Source organism: Hydractinia symbiolongicarpus, chromosome 4, assembly GCF_029227915.1.
Source record: "Hydractinia symbiolongicarpus strain clone_291-10 chromosome 4, HSymV2.1, whole genome shotgun sequence".
Taxonomy (NCBI): Eukaryota; Metazoa; Cnidaria; class Hydrozoa; order Anthoathecata; family Hydractiniidae; genus Hydractinia; species Hydractinia symbiolongicarpus.
The window spans coordinates 6,692,638-6,705,204 of NC_079878.1; the positions used below are offsets into that span (position 1 = coordinate 6,692,638).

At 44.2% G+C, this 12,567-nt stretch overlaps 30 non-coding genes across 30 annotated transcripts; 9 read left to right on the forward strand and 21 right to left on the reverse strand.

Moving 5' to 3' along the window:
• Positions 1 to 5,440: 5,440 nt before the first annotated feature.
• Positions 5,441 to 5,514, reverse strand: Trnai-aau (transfer RNA isoleucine (anticodon AAU)). The gene has a single exon. It is a non-coding gene; the product is annotated as a tRNA-Ile (tRNA).
• Positions 5,515 to 5,696: 182 nt separating this feature from the next.
• On the reverse strand, positions 5,697 to 5,769 carry Trnat-ugu (transfer RNA threonine (anticodon UGU)). Its single transcript has one exon. It is a non-coding gene; the product is annotated as a tRNA-Thr (tRNA).
• A 149-nt stretch (positions 5,770 to 5,918) lies between these two features.
• Trnai-uau (transfer RNA isoleucine (anticodon UAU)) lies at positions 5,919 to 6,011 on the forward strand. Its single transcript is given in 2 exon segments — positions 5,919 to 5,956; positions 5,976 to 6,011. It is a non-coding gene; the product is annotated as a tRNA-Ile (tRNA).
• Positions 6,012 to 6,135: 124 nt separating this feature from the next.
• Trnai-aau (transfer RNA isoleucine (anticodon AAU)) lies at positions 6,136 to 6,209 on the reverse strand. The gene has a single exon. It is a non-coding gene; the product is annotated as a tRNA-Ile (tRNA).
• Positions 6,210 to 6,391: 182 nt separating this feature from the next.
• On the reverse strand, positions 6,392 to 6,464 carry Trnat-ugu (transfer RNA threonine (anticodon UGU)). The gene has a single exon. It is a non-coding gene; the product is annotated as a tRNA-Thr (tRNA).
• Positions 6,465 to 6,613: 149 nt separating this feature from the next.
• Positions 6,614 to 6,706, forward strand: Trnai-uau (transfer RNA isoleucine (anticodon UAU)). Its single transcript is given in 2 exon segments — positions 6,614 to 6,651; positions 6,671 to 6,706. It is a non-coding gene; the product is annotated as a tRNA-Ile (tRNA).
• A 124-nt stretch (positions 6,707 to 6,830) lies between these two features.
• Trnai-aau (transfer RNA isoleucine (anticodon AAU)) lies at positions 6,831 to 6,904 on the reverse strand. The gene has a single exon. It is a non-coding gene; the product is annotated as a tRNA-Ile (tRNA).
• Positions 6,905 to 7,086: 182 nt separating this feature from the next.
• On the reverse strand, positions 7,087 to 7,159 carry Trnat-ugu (transfer RNA threonine (anticodon UGU)). Its single transcript has one exon. It is a non-coding gene; the product is annotated as a tRNA-Thr (tRNA).
• A 366-nt stretch (positions 7,160 to 7,525) lies between these two features.
• Positions 7,526 to 7,599, reverse strand: Trnai-aau (transfer RNA isoleucine (anticodon AAU)). The gene has a single exon. It is a non-coding gene; the product is annotated as a tRNA-Ile (tRNA).
• Positions 7,600 to 7,781: 182 nt separating this feature from the next.
• On the reverse strand, positions 7,782 to 7,854 carry Trnat-ugu (transfer RNA threonine (anticodon UGU)). Its single transcript has one exon. It is a non-coding gene; the product is annotated as a tRNA-Thr (tRNA).
• A 149-nt stretch (positions 7,855 to 8,003) lies between these two features.
• Positions 8,004 to 8,096, forward strand: Trnai-uau (transfer RNA isoleucine (anticodon UAU)). Its single transcript is given in 2 exon segments — positions 8,004 to 8,041; positions 8,061 to 8,096. It is a non-coding gene; the product is annotated as a tRNA-Ile (tRNA).
• A 124-nt stretch (positions 8,097 to 8,220) lies between these two features.
• Trnai-aau (transfer RNA isoleucine (anticodon AAU)) lies at positions 8,221 to 8,294 on the reverse strand. The gene has a single exon. It is a non-coding gene; the product is annotated as a tRNA-Ile (tRNA).
• A 182-nt stretch (positions 8,295 to 8,476) lies between these two features.
• On the reverse strand, positions 8,477 to 8,549 carry Trnat-ugu (transfer RNA threonine (anticodon UGU)). Its single transcript has one exon. It is a non-coding gene; the product is annotated as a tRNA-Thr (tRNA).
• Positions 8,550 to 8,698: 149 nt separating this feature from the next.
• Positions 8,699 to 8,791, forward strand: Trnai-uau (transfer RNA isoleucine (anticodon UAU)). The gene is given in 2 exon segments: positions 8,699 to 8,736; positions 8,756 to 8,791. It is a non-coding gene; the product is annotated as a tRNA-Ile (tRNA).
• A 124-nt stretch (positions 8,792 to 8,915) lies between these two features.
• Trnai-aau (transfer RNA isoleucine (anticodon AAU)) lies at positions 8,916 to 8,989 on the reverse strand. Its single transcript has one exon. It is a non-coding gene; the product is annotated as a tRNA-Ile (tRNA).
• A 182-nt stretch (positions 8,990 to 9,171) lies between these two features.
• Positions 9,172 to 9,244, reverse strand: Trnat-ugu (transfer RNA threonine (anticodon UGU)). Its single transcript has one exon. It is a non-coding gene; the product is annotated as a tRNA-Thr (tRNA).
• Positions 9,245 to 9,393: 149 nt separating this feature from the next.
• Positions 9,394 to 9,486, forward strand: Trnai-uau (transfer RNA isoleucine (anticodon UAU)). Its single transcript is given in 2 exon segments — positions 9,394 to 9,431; positions 9,451 to 9,486. It is a non-coding gene; the product is annotated as a tRNA-Ile (tRNA).
• Positions 9,487 to 9,610: 124 nt separating this feature from the next.
• Positions 9,611 to 9,684, reverse strand: Trnai-aau (transfer RNA isoleucine (anticodon AAU)). The gene has a single exon. It is a non-coding gene; the product is annotated as a tRNA-Ile (tRNA).
• Positions 9,685 to 9,866: 182 nt separating this feature from the next.
• On the reverse strand, positions 9,867 to 9,939 carry Trnat-ugu (transfer RNA threonine (anticodon UGU)). Its single transcript has one exon. It is a non-coding gene; the product is annotated as a tRNA-Thr (tRNA).
• A 149-nt stretch (positions 9,940 to 10,088) lies between these two features.
• Positions 10,089 to 10,181, forward strand: Trnai-uau (transfer RNA isoleucine (anticodon UAU)). The gene is given in 2 exon segments: positions 10,089 to 10,126; positions 10,146 to 10,181. It is a non-coding gene; the product is annotated as a tRNA-Ile (tRNA).
• A 124-nt stretch (positions 10,182 to 10,305) lies between these two features.
• On the reverse strand, positions 10,306 to 10,379 carry Trnai-aau (transfer RNA isoleucine (anticodon AAU)). Its single transcript has one exon. It is a non-coding gene; the product is annotated as a tRNA-Ile (tRNA).
• Positions 10,380 to 10,561: 182 nt separating this feature from the next.
• Trnat-ugu (transfer RNA threonine (anticodon UGU)) lies at positions 10,562 to 10,634 on the reverse strand. Its single transcript has one exon. It is a non-coding gene; the product is annotated as a tRNA-Thr (tRNA).
• A 149-nt stretch (positions 10,635 to 10,783) lies between these two features.
• Trnai-uau (transfer RNA isoleucine (anticodon UAU)) lies at positions 10,784 to 10,876 on the forward strand. The gene is given in 2 exon segments: positions 10,784 to 10,821; positions 10,841 to 10,876. It is a non-coding gene; the product is annotated as a tRNA-Ile (tRNA).
• A 124-nt stretch (positions 10,877 to 11,000) lies between these two features.
• Positions 11,001 to 11,074, reverse strand: Trnai-aau (transfer RNA isoleucine (anticodon AAU)). The gene has a single exon. It is a non-coding gene; the product is annotated as a tRNA-Ile (tRNA).
• A 182-nt stretch (positions 11,075 to 11,256) lies between these two features.
• On the reverse strand, positions 11,257 to 11,329 carry Trnat-ugu (transfer RNA threonine (anticodon UGU)). Its single transcript has one exon. It is a non-coding gene; the product is annotated as a tRNA-Thr (tRNA).
• A 149-nt stretch (positions 11,330 to 11,478) lies between these two features.
• On the forward strand, positions 11,479 to 11,571 carry Trnai-uau (transfer RNA isoleucine (anticodon UAU)). The gene is given in 2 exon segments: positions 11,479 to 11,516; positions 11,536 to 11,571. It is a non-coding gene; the product is annotated as a tRNA-Ile (tRNA).
• Positions 11,572 to 11,695: 124 nt separating this feature from the next.
• Trnai-aau (transfer RNA isoleucine (anticodon AAU)) lies at positions 11,696 to 11,769 on the reverse strand. Its single transcript has one exon. It is a non-coding gene; the product is annotated as a tRNA-Ile (tRNA).
• Positions 11,770 to 11,951: 182 nt separating this feature from the next.
• Trnat-ugu (transfer RNA threonine (anticodon UGU)) lies at positions 11,952 to 12,024 on the reverse strand. Its single transcript has one exon. It is a non-coding gene; the product is annotated as a tRNA-Thr (tRNA).
• Positions 12,025 to 12,173: 149 nt separating this feature from the next.
• Trnai-uau (transfer RNA isoleucine (anticodon UAU)) lies at positions 12,174 to 12,266 on the forward strand. The gene is given in 2 exon segments: positions 12,174 to 12,211; positions 12,231 to 12,266. It is a non-coding gene; the product is annotated as a tRNA-Ile (tRNA).
• Positions 12,267 to 12,390: 124 nt separating this feature from the next.
• Trnai-aau (transfer RNA isoleucine (anticodon AAU)) lies at positions 12,391 to 12,464 on the reverse strand. The gene has a single exon. It is a non-coding gene; the product is annotated as a tRNA-Ile (tRNA).
• Between the last annotated feature and the right edge of the window lie 103 nt (positions 12,465 to 12,567).

A 12,567-nucleotide genomic window follows, 5' to 3' on the forward strand; every position in this document is an offset into this window, starting at 1 on the left:
CCAAAGAAAAAATATGTTGAATAAAGTTTAAAAAATCTTTTTAAAAGGGAAAAGAGAAATAAAAAATGTCTAGAAATGTATTTAATGCCAAAAACATATAGCAATTCTGCCAACACATCAATGTTGTTTCAACTTTGCACTCATGGTTAATACGTTTCACAAAATTCATTTTTATATAGCTTAAATAACATATATAACTTTGTGGTAAACAAAAAATAGTTAAGTGTGAATCACAGTTGCAGATATTCACATCCCACTTCTAAATTTTCCTTATAAGTGCGATTTTTCGCACACCATAACACTCGTAATTTTTTTTAGCGGGTGCTTTGTGTAGCTCTGGCATAGTTTTATTCCAGAAATGGCCTGCTGTTGTAAAACCCAGTTATCATAGTGTCTCAATGACGTATATATCTAAACTTTAAACTTTATAATTTTTAAGAAACAGAAATTTAAGAAACAGAAATATAAGAATTTAGAAAAGCCCTGCCGAGTCTCCTGATTAAAAGTGCCATCATAAAACCTGTAATGTATATATGTATATGTTATGTATATATGATTTTATCATTGCAATATTTGCTGAAGTATATTCAGTCTTGGTCATGAATGGCGTGCGATCGCACGCGCACGCCTTCGGACACGCCATGTGAAATTCGGGCGTGCTCTTTATCACACGCCTCGTTCTACTTCGTACACACGCCAAGCAGAACTGAGCTATTTTAGAGTAATCCCTAACCCAAACTTTACCCAATACATAATTGTTCTTCCGTGTTAAAATGTATCTCTAAAATGTATTTCTATTAAATACCCACCTTCATTAAAATTGCTGACGTGAGATACATTTCAAATGTTTTGCGTCGCCATTGCATCGACAATATTTTTTTTTGTTTTTCAGCTGGCAAAAAATTTATTCATTACCCTTGTATTGATCTCCTTAAGACGATGACAAATGGAAATGCTATTTACGAACCGAAGGTCAGGGCATTATTAAGTTGAATATCGCAGAAGTCGCCGGTGACATACTTCAAAAATGCTTGTCACAGGCACAGTTTAATGCAAAGCAGAACTGTACAGGAAACTCAATTGAGAGTCTTTGCAGAACATTTTCTCACAAAACCGAGGGCAGGGCTTACTTATTGCCTGCTGTGTCATGTGGGAGAGAGAACTTCTGGACTTCTTTTTAATACGATATACATTCTTGTCGATCATTATTACGAATCGAAAGGCACCGCAATTTTTCTGCTGCTTGAATATTTTTAGTTAGTGACATGTTTATTTTATGTTTACTTTCTTTTCTTTTTTTTTTCGTGAGTTGAATAAATAAATTTATTTGATCCATCAGTTTCGAATGAAATAAACCACCCGTCGATCAAAGATCAAATAACCTTTTTGTGTGACGTGAAAAAAACAGGTGAGAAAAATGCAGCATAACATGTTTACTTCAATCAAGCAAAAGACGTTCTAATTGAACGTTCAATCGAACGAACAACGTTCTAAGTATCTACGGGGGAGCGTTCATCTTTATTTAAAAATCATAGTAAAATTAGCTACATGCGACATTCATTGAAAGATGGCCTCTGCTTCAAAAAAACAAAAAATATTTCCAGAGAAGTATCTACATTCTTATCTTGGAAAAAAGAAAGTATTATGTGGAGTGATGGAGAGAAAGAAGAAATTTTGAACAGCGCAGTCGATTCATACATGCAGAAGAGGAGGTTTGTCAGCATGGAGACACCTGTTCTAGTAACAGGTATGGATCACTATACACGCAACAGCGACAACGAAAAGAGTAACGAGAGTAGTGATAGTTATGAAACAGACAGCGATGTATAAATAATCTTTAATTTCGTTAAAAATATATACCAAAACTGTGTATATTTATAGAGACAACAGCACGTGGGTTTCGTTTTTAAAGTTGTTTAAATAACACTTGCATCCATTAAATCCATGATAAAATGTCTATTCCACCTGTAAGTGCATATTTGCAGACTTGCTTCATCCGTGCTCCGTCAGCGTTCACCTCCGCATTAGTTAAGAACCTCATGGCTGGATTTCTTGGTAAGACCTGGTTACCAACGACGAAGGGGCCAGGCAAAAGAGATTTATGTCTACGTAGTTCTTTTAACTAAGTCAGGAGTCGGTGAATTAGCTAGGATGGGGAGGTTGGCTATGAATAGACTTGCTTATGGATTAAAAGGGCCAGGATTATTCAATAATTCTTAGATCTAAAAGTAATCTGTTAACGGAGGTACTCTGTTCTTCCCGTACCTCACGTAATTTAGGTACACGATAGGGCGTAGGAACGCGATCGCATACCTCAAAATGAGAAGCCTGCATTTACTACTACTATTGGTTGTTTGGGGTCTGGATGAAAGTTGGTTATTCATTTTTCACATGCTTCATTCAATATGGCAGCTTGTTGTGAACATGGTTTGTAAACATTTTGTTGCTGAAATAAATAAGTCAACAAACGAAAAAGAAGCAAATAAAAAGTAAAAAACAATGCTTCAAAAACTCCGCGCTGCCGCTCTCCTGAATGTAATAATTGCACGCCAAAATCATAGGCTAGGCGTGCGATATTGAGCGCACGCCTGTATTAGTGTAGGCGTACGTACAACCGCACGCGGGTGCAAATATTCATGACCAAGACTGTATATTAAAGGTTACCTCCCGCTAAAAATCAAGTTGAGCTTATATGAAAGGTCTTTAAAAGTTGTCTAGAAATCTTTTTATTTTTTTCAAAAATCTTTATCCGTTCTCTAGATATTTTTCTTAAAAGTAGCGCTAATTATGCGAAATTGTGACGTCATGAGTATGCATTGAGCATAATTATGGTAACTAAATAAAAAAAATTATGTAAAATGTTCAAAAGCTGTCAAAGTGAACAGCCAGAAAATATTTTTAACTCTATATGGCTTTTCAAAAATGTTACTCCCTTGCAGAGCATACTCATGACATCATGCATAATTAGATGGAGCTAAATGAATATTTAGCTCATGTTAATTGTGGTGACTTCAGTATACCTTCTAGCTGTCCTGTATAATGATAGATACCACTCTGGCTCTGACCTAGTACTGTACCTCAAATAAAGTTAAGAATAAGGCACTTCTGATTCAGTTAATAGGTAACCATGTTGGATTATATCTGCTTAGAGCATTGTCTCAGTTGCCCCAGGTCAACATGCATCTGTTTTGCCTCTCTTAATAATACAAGTCAATAAATACATGACACATAGGTCAGTCAAATTTTAGCCATAAAGAACTGAGGTTGTTGAAGATTAAAGCTCCTCAGATTTAAAGCTCCCACCCACCCACCCACCCATTATCATCTGTGGTAATGTCTCCAATTTTACTTAAACTAACTATGTTTATTTTCTTTTATGTGCTGCCAAACCGGATGACACTTGCCGAATATGCTTGCCTCCGATCACTGGCACTTCTTTTCACGCACTGGTCCAGCACTGCAAGCATACGATCAAGATTTTGGATTAGCTCACATCACCCAGTCATCGATGGGTGGTCATGCGATCACTGATCACTGTGGCTACACTGTTGCTCTAGCCGCACGGTTTCCCTACAGATAGATAGATCTGTCATGAGATCACTGATCACTGTGACTACACTGTTGCTCTAGCCGCACGGTTTCCTTACACAACCATTTGGCTACGAGAGTTGTGAAGGTTTTTGTCCAGCGGTGGGAGCAACGGTTCATCCAATTTCCACTTGCGCTTTTACTGATGGGGATGTCGGGCTTCCTACGTCAGCCATATAACATTTGGACAGATGCGTGTGTGAGGCTTGTGTATCTTATTATTACTTGATATTATTATCACTTATTATCATTACGGTGAGGCACACCCTTTTATGAATCCTGACATTATTATTATGTGGTAACACACGCTGGGCCAATACTGGACCAGCTTGTGCATTCCACCTTTAGCTCATGATTATTGATAACACATGTTTATTGGGTGCAGAAGACACCATATGTGATTATCGGTTTATGGTGAAGTGCAGTGTACCTTCATGATTGAAGTGGAAGAGAAACAATATCCTTCATGCATGAGAATAAATTATTAAATAAGTATATAATTAATAAACTAAATAATTAATCATTAATTACAAGTGATAAGTAAATGTATAATTAGTTGTGAAATGTACCTCGTGAATAGAGGATATGAGTATATGTAATTCATGCATGAAGAGATCTGGGTCATGCCTTGGAAATCGTTCACAATATTATGATCCATGAGGACATAAACTTGTAAGGGGCAACCAAAACGTGCATACTCTTAGGAAATTACCCTCTTTGACTTGGGCAAGCATTTTGGTGTGATTACCTTGTTATGATTACTAGCAGCATGCGTTATCTGTCCTGCCTTACTTATTTATTTTCTTACCCGGCATCCCAATCCATTCCCCAAATTTACAAATTGCGTTCCATGCGTATGATGTTGTATACCAAAATGTGACATAATACAATATTCTCGATTAATAAGTGTGTTTTTACTATGTAACCAAGACAATTCATTAATCTTCTTACTCCAAATTCTAAAGAACAAATAAAGGATTTTTAAAAAAATATTCAAATTCCTAGACAACCTTTCAAGCTCTTTCATATGAGCTCAACTTGATTTTTCACGGGAGGTAACCTTTAAAAGGAGACCACTACAAAGTAAAGAGCTTATATGAAAGCAGTGACAACCATGGCAGCCATAGGAATTGACGGCGACATGTTATTAGAAATGACTTCGTCCACACGACAGCAAAAGATTTTCTAGTTTTTGTCCAATGAATGGGTCAAAAAAGGAAATTATTATTCTTTTACTATATTTTTTTACACAACAATGTCAATTGATTAAATTATTTCACGTTGGCCAAAAACCAAGTTAAAATATATACAAAATTGTTGTTAAAAACCTTAACGCCCACCCACTCTATAATTTGTATAAGAATATTTGTGTTTATGTGTTAAGTTAATTTAAGACAAATAGTTGTCTAAAATATTAAACTGGAAATAATTGTTTTGTGAATCCATTTTTAATTACTAACTTCTTGCGAAGAATTAAAATTATAATAGAACACCTAAGGTAAGAAAAACATTGTGTAAAACATGTAGCTAGAGAGCTTTACAGTACAGAAAAATCTTTGCCAAATGCCGCAGAAAGAATTCAAGGTCAACTTGACAAGTTGACAAATTATTTTATGAACTGAATATATTATTTACGTCCACAATAGACTGATTGAAGTAAAACAGAGGATGAAACAAGAAATCAGGCAGATTAGAAGAAGTGGCAGTACAGTTCTAGATTAACCTTCTTAGTTTTTGACCTATCATAAAAACCTATCTAAATCCAGCAACAGTAGGTCCCAACGACACTTGACACTTGCCACTTGCCACATTTATAACATAAATATAGGCCGCTCAACACAGTCCCGTAAAATGGCCAGTGTGGGGCTCGAACCCACGACATTCGCGTTATTAGCACGACGCTCTAGCCGACTGAGCTAACCGGCCGTGAACGCGTGGACACGGACTCACTTCCTAAGTCAACTCTAAGCAAAATACTTTTATTTTTTTACTCAAAACGTTACCGTCATATTTCTCACGCTTTGATACGAGTCCAAGCAATGCAAATAGCCGCAACCCGCTCGAAAGAGGAGTCATGTTAGGCCAACTTTAAACGGACATTCCCTGAAAGCCCTCGGAGAGATTTGAACTCTCGACCCCTGGTTTACAAGACCAGTGCTCTAACCCCTGAGCTACGAAGGCACGCGATCCTTGCCAAATACGAAAAGTCGGTGCATCAGGCAAAACAGGCCAGTTGCAACGTGTACTTGCCATAAAGTGATACCGTCAATGCCCTACTGGACCATGACTATTCTAATCACGGACCTCAGCTTTCCCGTTAACATCCACGGGCTCCAGTGGCGTAGTCGGTTAGCGCGTCGTACTTATAAGTCAGTATCGACAAAGACATGCGAAGATCGGGAGTTCGAGCCTCCCCTGGAGCAAGGTTTCTTTTCATGCGCCGTCAACACACGCCACAGCACGGGCAGATCACCAGTAAAATCTAGCAACGTGGCAGTGCACCCAGGTTGTTTTGATCCCGTCAACGTGACGGCAAAGCCCGTAAAATGGCCAGTGTGGGGCTCGAACCCACGACATTCGCGTTATTAGCACGACGCTCTAGCCGACTGAGCTAACCGGCCGTGAACGCGTGAACACGGACTCACTTCCTAAGTCAACTCTAAGCAAAATACTTTTATTTTTTTACTCAAAACGTTACCGTCATATTTCTCACGCTTTGATACGAGTCCAAGCAATGCAAATAGCCGCAACCCGCTCGAAAGAGGAGTCATGTTAGGCCAACTTTAAACGGACATTCCCTGAAAGCCCTCGGAGAGATTTGAACTCTCGACCCCTGGTTTACAAGACCAGTGCTCTAACCCCTGAGCTACGAAGGCACGCGATCCTTGCCAAATACGAAAAGTCGGTGCATCAGGCAAAACAGGCCAGTTGCAACGTGTACTTGCCATAAAGTGATACCGTCAATGCCCTACTGGACCATGACTATTCTAATCACGGACCTCAGCTTTCCCGTTAACATCCACGGGCTCCAGTGGCGTAGTCGGTTAGCGCGTCGTACTTATAAGTCAGTATCGACAAAGACATGCGAAGATCGGGAGTTCGAGCCTCCCCTGGAGCAAGGTTTCTTTTCATGCGCCGTCAACACACGCCACAGCACGGGCAGATCACCAGTAAAATCTAGCAACGTGGCAGTGCACCCAGGTTGTTTTGATCCCGTCAACGTGACGGCAAAGCCCGTAAAATGGCCAGTGTGGGGCTCGAACCCACGACATTCGCGTTATTAGCACGACGCTCTAGCCGACTGAGCTAACCGGCCGTGAACGCGTGGACACGGACTCACTTCCTAAGTCAACTCTAAGCAAAATACTTTTATTTTTTTACTCAAAACGTTACCGTCATATTTCTCACGCTTTGATACGAGTCCAAGCAATGCAAATAGCCGCAACCCGCTCGAAAGAGGAGTCATGTTAGGCCAACTTTAAACGGACATTCCCTGAAAGCCCTCGGAGAGATTTGAACTCTCGACCCCTGGTTTACAAGACCAGTGCTCTAACCCCTGAGCTACGAAGGCACGCGATCCTTGCCAAATACGAAAAGTCGGTGCATCAGGCAAAACAGGCCAGTTGCAACGTGTACTTGCCATAAAGTGATACCGTCAATGCCCTACTGGACCATGACTATTCTAATCACGGACCTCAGCTTTCCCGTTAACATCCACGGGCTCCAGTGGCGTAGTCGGTTAGCGCGTCGTACTTATAAGTCAGTATCGACAAAGACATGCGAAGATCGGGAGTTCGAGGCTCCCCTGGAGCAAGGTTTCTTTTCATGCGCCGTCAACACACGCCACAGCACGGGCAGATCACCAGTAAAATCTAGCAACGTGGCAGTGCACCCAGGTTGTTTTGATCCCGTCAACGTGACGGCAAAGCCCGTAAAATGGCCAGTGTGGGGCTCGAACCCACGACATTCGCGTTATTAGCACGACGCTCTAGCCGACTGAGCTAACCGGCCGTGAACGCGTGAACACGGACTCACTTCCTAAGTCAACTCTAAGCAAAATACTTTTATTTTTTTACTCAAAACGTTACCGTCATATTTCTCACGCTTTGATACGAGTCCAAGCAATGCAAATAGCCGCAACCCGCTCGAAAGAGGAGTCATGTTAGGCCAACTTTAAACGGACATTCCCTGAAAGCCCTCGGAGAGATTTGAACTCTCGACCCCTGGTTTACAAGACCAGTGCTCTAACCCCTGAGCTACGAAGGCACGCGATCCTTGCCAAATACGAAAAGTCGGTGCATCAGGCAAAACAGGCCAGTTGCAACGTGTACTTGCCATAAAGTGATACCGTCAATGCCCTACTGGACCATGACTATTCTAATCACGGACCTCAGCTTTCCCGTTAACATCCACGGGCTCCAGTGGCGTAGTCGGTTAGCGCGTCGTACTTATAAGTCAGTATCGACAAAGACATGCGAAGATCGGGAGTTCGAGCCTCCCCTGGAGCAAGGTTTCTTTTCATGCGCCGTCAACACACGCCACAGCACGGGCAGATCACCAGTAAAATCTAGCAACGTGGCAGTGCACCCAGGTTGTTTTGATCCCGTCAACGTGACGGCAAAGCCCGTAAAATGGCCAGTGTGGGGCTCGAACCCACGACATTCGCGTTATTAGCACGACGCTCTAGCCGACTGAGCTAACCGGCCGTGAACGCGTGGACACGGACTCACTTCCTAAGTCAACTCTAAGCAAAATACTTTTATTTTTTTACTCAAAACGTTACCGTCATATTTCTCACGCTTTGATACGAGTCCAAGCAATGCAAATAGCCGCAACCCGCTCGAAAGAGGAGTCATGTTAGGCCAACTTTAAACGGACATTCCCTGAAAGCCCTCGGAGAGATTTGAACTCTCGACCCCTGGTTTACAAGACCAGTGCTCTAACCCCTGAGCTACGAAGGCACGCGATCCTTGCCAAATACGAAAAGTCGGTGCATCAGGCAAAACAGGCCAGTTGCAACGTGTACTTGCCATAAAGTGATACCGTCAATGCCCTACTGGACCATGACTATTCTAATCACGGACCTCAGCTTTCCCGTTAACGTCCACGGGCTCCAGTGGCGTAGTCGGTTAGCGCGTCGTACTTATAAGTCAGTATCGACAAAGACATGCGAAGATCGGGAGTTCGAGCCTCCCCTGGAGCAAGGTTTCTTTTCATGCGCCGTCAACACACGCCACAGCACGGGCAGATCACCAGTAAAATCTAGCAACGTGGCAGTGCACCCAGGTTGTTTTGATCCCGTCAACGTGACGGCAAAGCCCGTAAAATGGCCAGTGTGGGGCTCGAACCCACGACATTCGCGTTATTAGCACGACGCTCTAGCCGACTGAGCTAACCGGCCGTGAACGCGTGAACACGGACTCACTTCCTAAGTCAACTCTAAGCAAAATACTTTTATTTTTTTACTCAAAACGTTACCGTCATATTTCTCACGCTTTGATACGAGTCCAAGCAATGCAAATAGCCGCAACCCGCTCGAAAGAGGAGTCATGTTAGGCCAACTTTAAACGGACATTCCCTGAAAGCCCTCGGAGAGATTTGAACTCTCGACCCCTGGTTTACAAGACCAGTGCTCTAACCCCTGAGCTACGAAGGCACGCGATCCTTGCCAAATACGAAAAGTCGGTGCATCAGGCAAAACAGGCCAGTTGCAACGTGTACTTGCCATAAAGTGATACCGTCAATGCCCTACTGGACCATGACTATTCTAATCACGGACCTCAGCTTTCCCGTTAACATCCACGGGCTCCAGTGGCGTAGTCGGTTAGCGCGTCGTACTTATAAGTCAGTATCGACAAAGACATGCGAAGATCGGGAGTTCGAGCCTCCCCTGGAGCAAGGTTTCTTTTCATGCGCCGTCAACACACGCCACAGCACGGGCAGATCACCAGTAAAATCTAGCAACGTGGCAGTGCACCCAGGTTGTTTTGATCCCGTCAACGTGACGGCAAAGCCCGTAAAATGGCCAGTGTGGGGCTCGAACCCACGACATTCGCGTTATTAGCACGACGCTCTAGCCGACTGAGCTAACCGGCCGTGAACGCGTGAACACGGACTCACTTCCTAAGTCAACTCTAAGCAAAATACTTTTATTTTTTTACTCAAAACGTTACCGTCATATTTCTCACGCTTTGATACGAGTCCAAGCAATGCAAATAGCCGCAACCCGCTCGAAAGAGGAGTCATGTTAGGCCAACTTTAAACGGACATTCCCTGAAAGCCCTCGGAGAGATTTGAACTCTCGACCCCTGGTTTACAAGACCAGTGCTCTAACCCCTGAGCTACGAAGGCACGCGATCCTTGCCAAATACGAAAAGTCGGTGCATCAGGCAAAACAGGCCAGTTGCAACGTGTACTTGCCATAAAGTGATACCGTCAATGCCCTACTGGACCATGACTATTCTAATCACGGACCTCAGCTTTCCCGTTAACGTCCACGGGCTCCAGTGGCGTAGTCGGTTAGCGCGTCGTACTTATAAGTCAGTATCGACAAAGACATGCGAAGATCGGGAGTTCGAGCCTCCCCTGGAGCAAGGTTTCTTTTCATGCGCCGTCAACACACGCCACAGCACGGGCAGATCACCAGTAAAATCTAGCAACGTGGCAGTGCACCCAGGTTGTTTTGATCCCGTCAACGTGACGGCAAAGCCCGTAAAATGGCCAGTGTGGGGCTCGAACCCACGACATTCGCGTTATTAGCACGACGCTCTAGCCGACTGAGCTAACCGGCCGTGAACGCGTGAACACGGACTCACTTCCTAAGTCAACTCTAAGCAAAATACTTTTATTTTTTTACTCAAAACGTTACCGTCATATTTCTCACGCTTTGATACGAGTCCAAGCAATGCAAATAGCCGCAACCCGCTCGAAAGAGGAGTCATGTTAGGCCAACTTTAAACGGACATTCCCTGAAAGCCCTCGGAGAGATTTGAACTCTCGACCCCTGGTTTACAAGACCAGTGCTCTAACCCCTGAGCTACGAAGGCACGCGATCCTTGCCAAATACGAAAAGTCGGTGCATCAGGCAAAACAGGCCAGTTGCAACGTGTACTTGCCATAAAGTGATACCGTCAATGCCCTACTGGACCATGACTATTCTAATCACGGACCTCAGCTTTCCCGTTAACATCCACGGGCTCCAGTGGCGTAGTCGGTTAGCGCGTCGTACTTATAAGTCAGTATCGACAAAGACATGCGAAGATCGGGAGTTCGAGCCTCCCCTGGAGCAAGGTTTCTTTTCATGCGCCGTCAACACACGCCACAGCACGGGCAGATCACCAGTAAAATCTAGCAACGTGGCAGTGCACCCAGGTTGTTTTGATCCCGTCAACGTGACGGCAAAGCCCGTAAAATGGCCAGTGTGGGGCTCGAACCCACGACATTCGCGTTATTAGCACGACGCTCTAGCCGACTGAGCTAACCGGCCGTGAACGCGTGAACACGGACTCACTTCCTAAGTCAACTCTAAGCAAAATACTTTTATTTTTTTACTCAAAACGTTACCGTCATATTTCTCACGCTTTGATACGAGTCCAAGCAATGCAAATAGCCGCAACCCGCTCGAAAGAGGAGTCATGTTAGGCCAACTTTAAACGGACATTCCCTGAAAGCCCTCGGAGAGATTTGAACTCTCGACCCCTGGTGTACAAGACCAGTGCTCTAACCCCTGAGCTACGAAGGCACGCGATCCTTGCCAAATACGAAAAGTCGGTGCATCAGGCAAAACAGGCCAGTTGCAACGTGTACTTGCCATAAAGTGATACCGTCAATGCCCTACTGGACCATGACTATTCTAATCACGGACCTCAGCTTTCCCGTTAACATCCACGGGCTCCAGTGGCGTAGTCGGTTAGCGCGTCGTACTTATAAGTCAGTATCGACAAAGACATGCGAAGATCGGGAGTTCGAGCCTCCCCTGGAGCAAGGTTTCTTTTCATGCGCCGTCAACACACGCCACAGCACGGGCAGATCACCAGTAAAATCTAGCAACGTGGCAGTGCACCCAGGTTGTTTTGATCCCGTCAACGTGACGGCAAAGCCCGTAAAATGGCCAGTGTGGGGCTCGAACCCACGACATTCGCGTTATTAGCACGACGCTCTAGCCGACTGAGCTAACCGGCCGTGAACGCGTGAACACGGACTCACTTCCTAAGTCAACTCTAAGCAAAATACTTTTATTTTTTTACTCAAAACGTTACCGTCATATTTCTCACGCTTTGATACGAGTCCAAGCAATGCAAATAGCCGCAACCCGCTCGAAAGAGGAGTCATGTTAGGCCAACTTTAAACGGACATTCCCTGAAAGCCCTCGGAGAGATTTGAACTCTCGACCCCTGGTTTACAAGACCAGTGCTCTAACCCCTGAGCTACGAAGGCACGCGATCCTTGCCAAATACGAAAAGTCGGTGCATCAGGCAAAACAGGCCAGTTGCAACGTGTACTTGCCATAAAGTGATACCGTCAATGCCCTACTGGACCATGACTATTCTAATCACGGACCTCAGCTTTCCCGTTAACGTCCACGGGCTCCAGTGGCGTAGTCGGTTAGCGCGTCGTACTTATAAGTCAGTATCGACAAAGACATGCGAAGATCGGGAGTTCGAGCCTCCCCTGGAGCAAGGTTTCTTTTCATGCGCCGTCAACACACGCCACAGCACGGGCAGATCACCAGTAAAATCTAGCAACGTGGCAGTGCACCCAGGTTGTTTTGATCCCGTCAACGTGACGGCAAAGCCCGTAAAATGGCCAGTGTGGGGCTCGAACCCACGACATTCGCGTTATTAGCACGACGCTCTAGCCGACTGAGCTAACCGGCCGTGAACGCGTGGACACGGACTCACTTCCTAAGTCAACTCTAAGCAAAATACTTTTATTTTTTTACTCAAAACGTTACCGTCATATTTCTCACGCTTTGATACG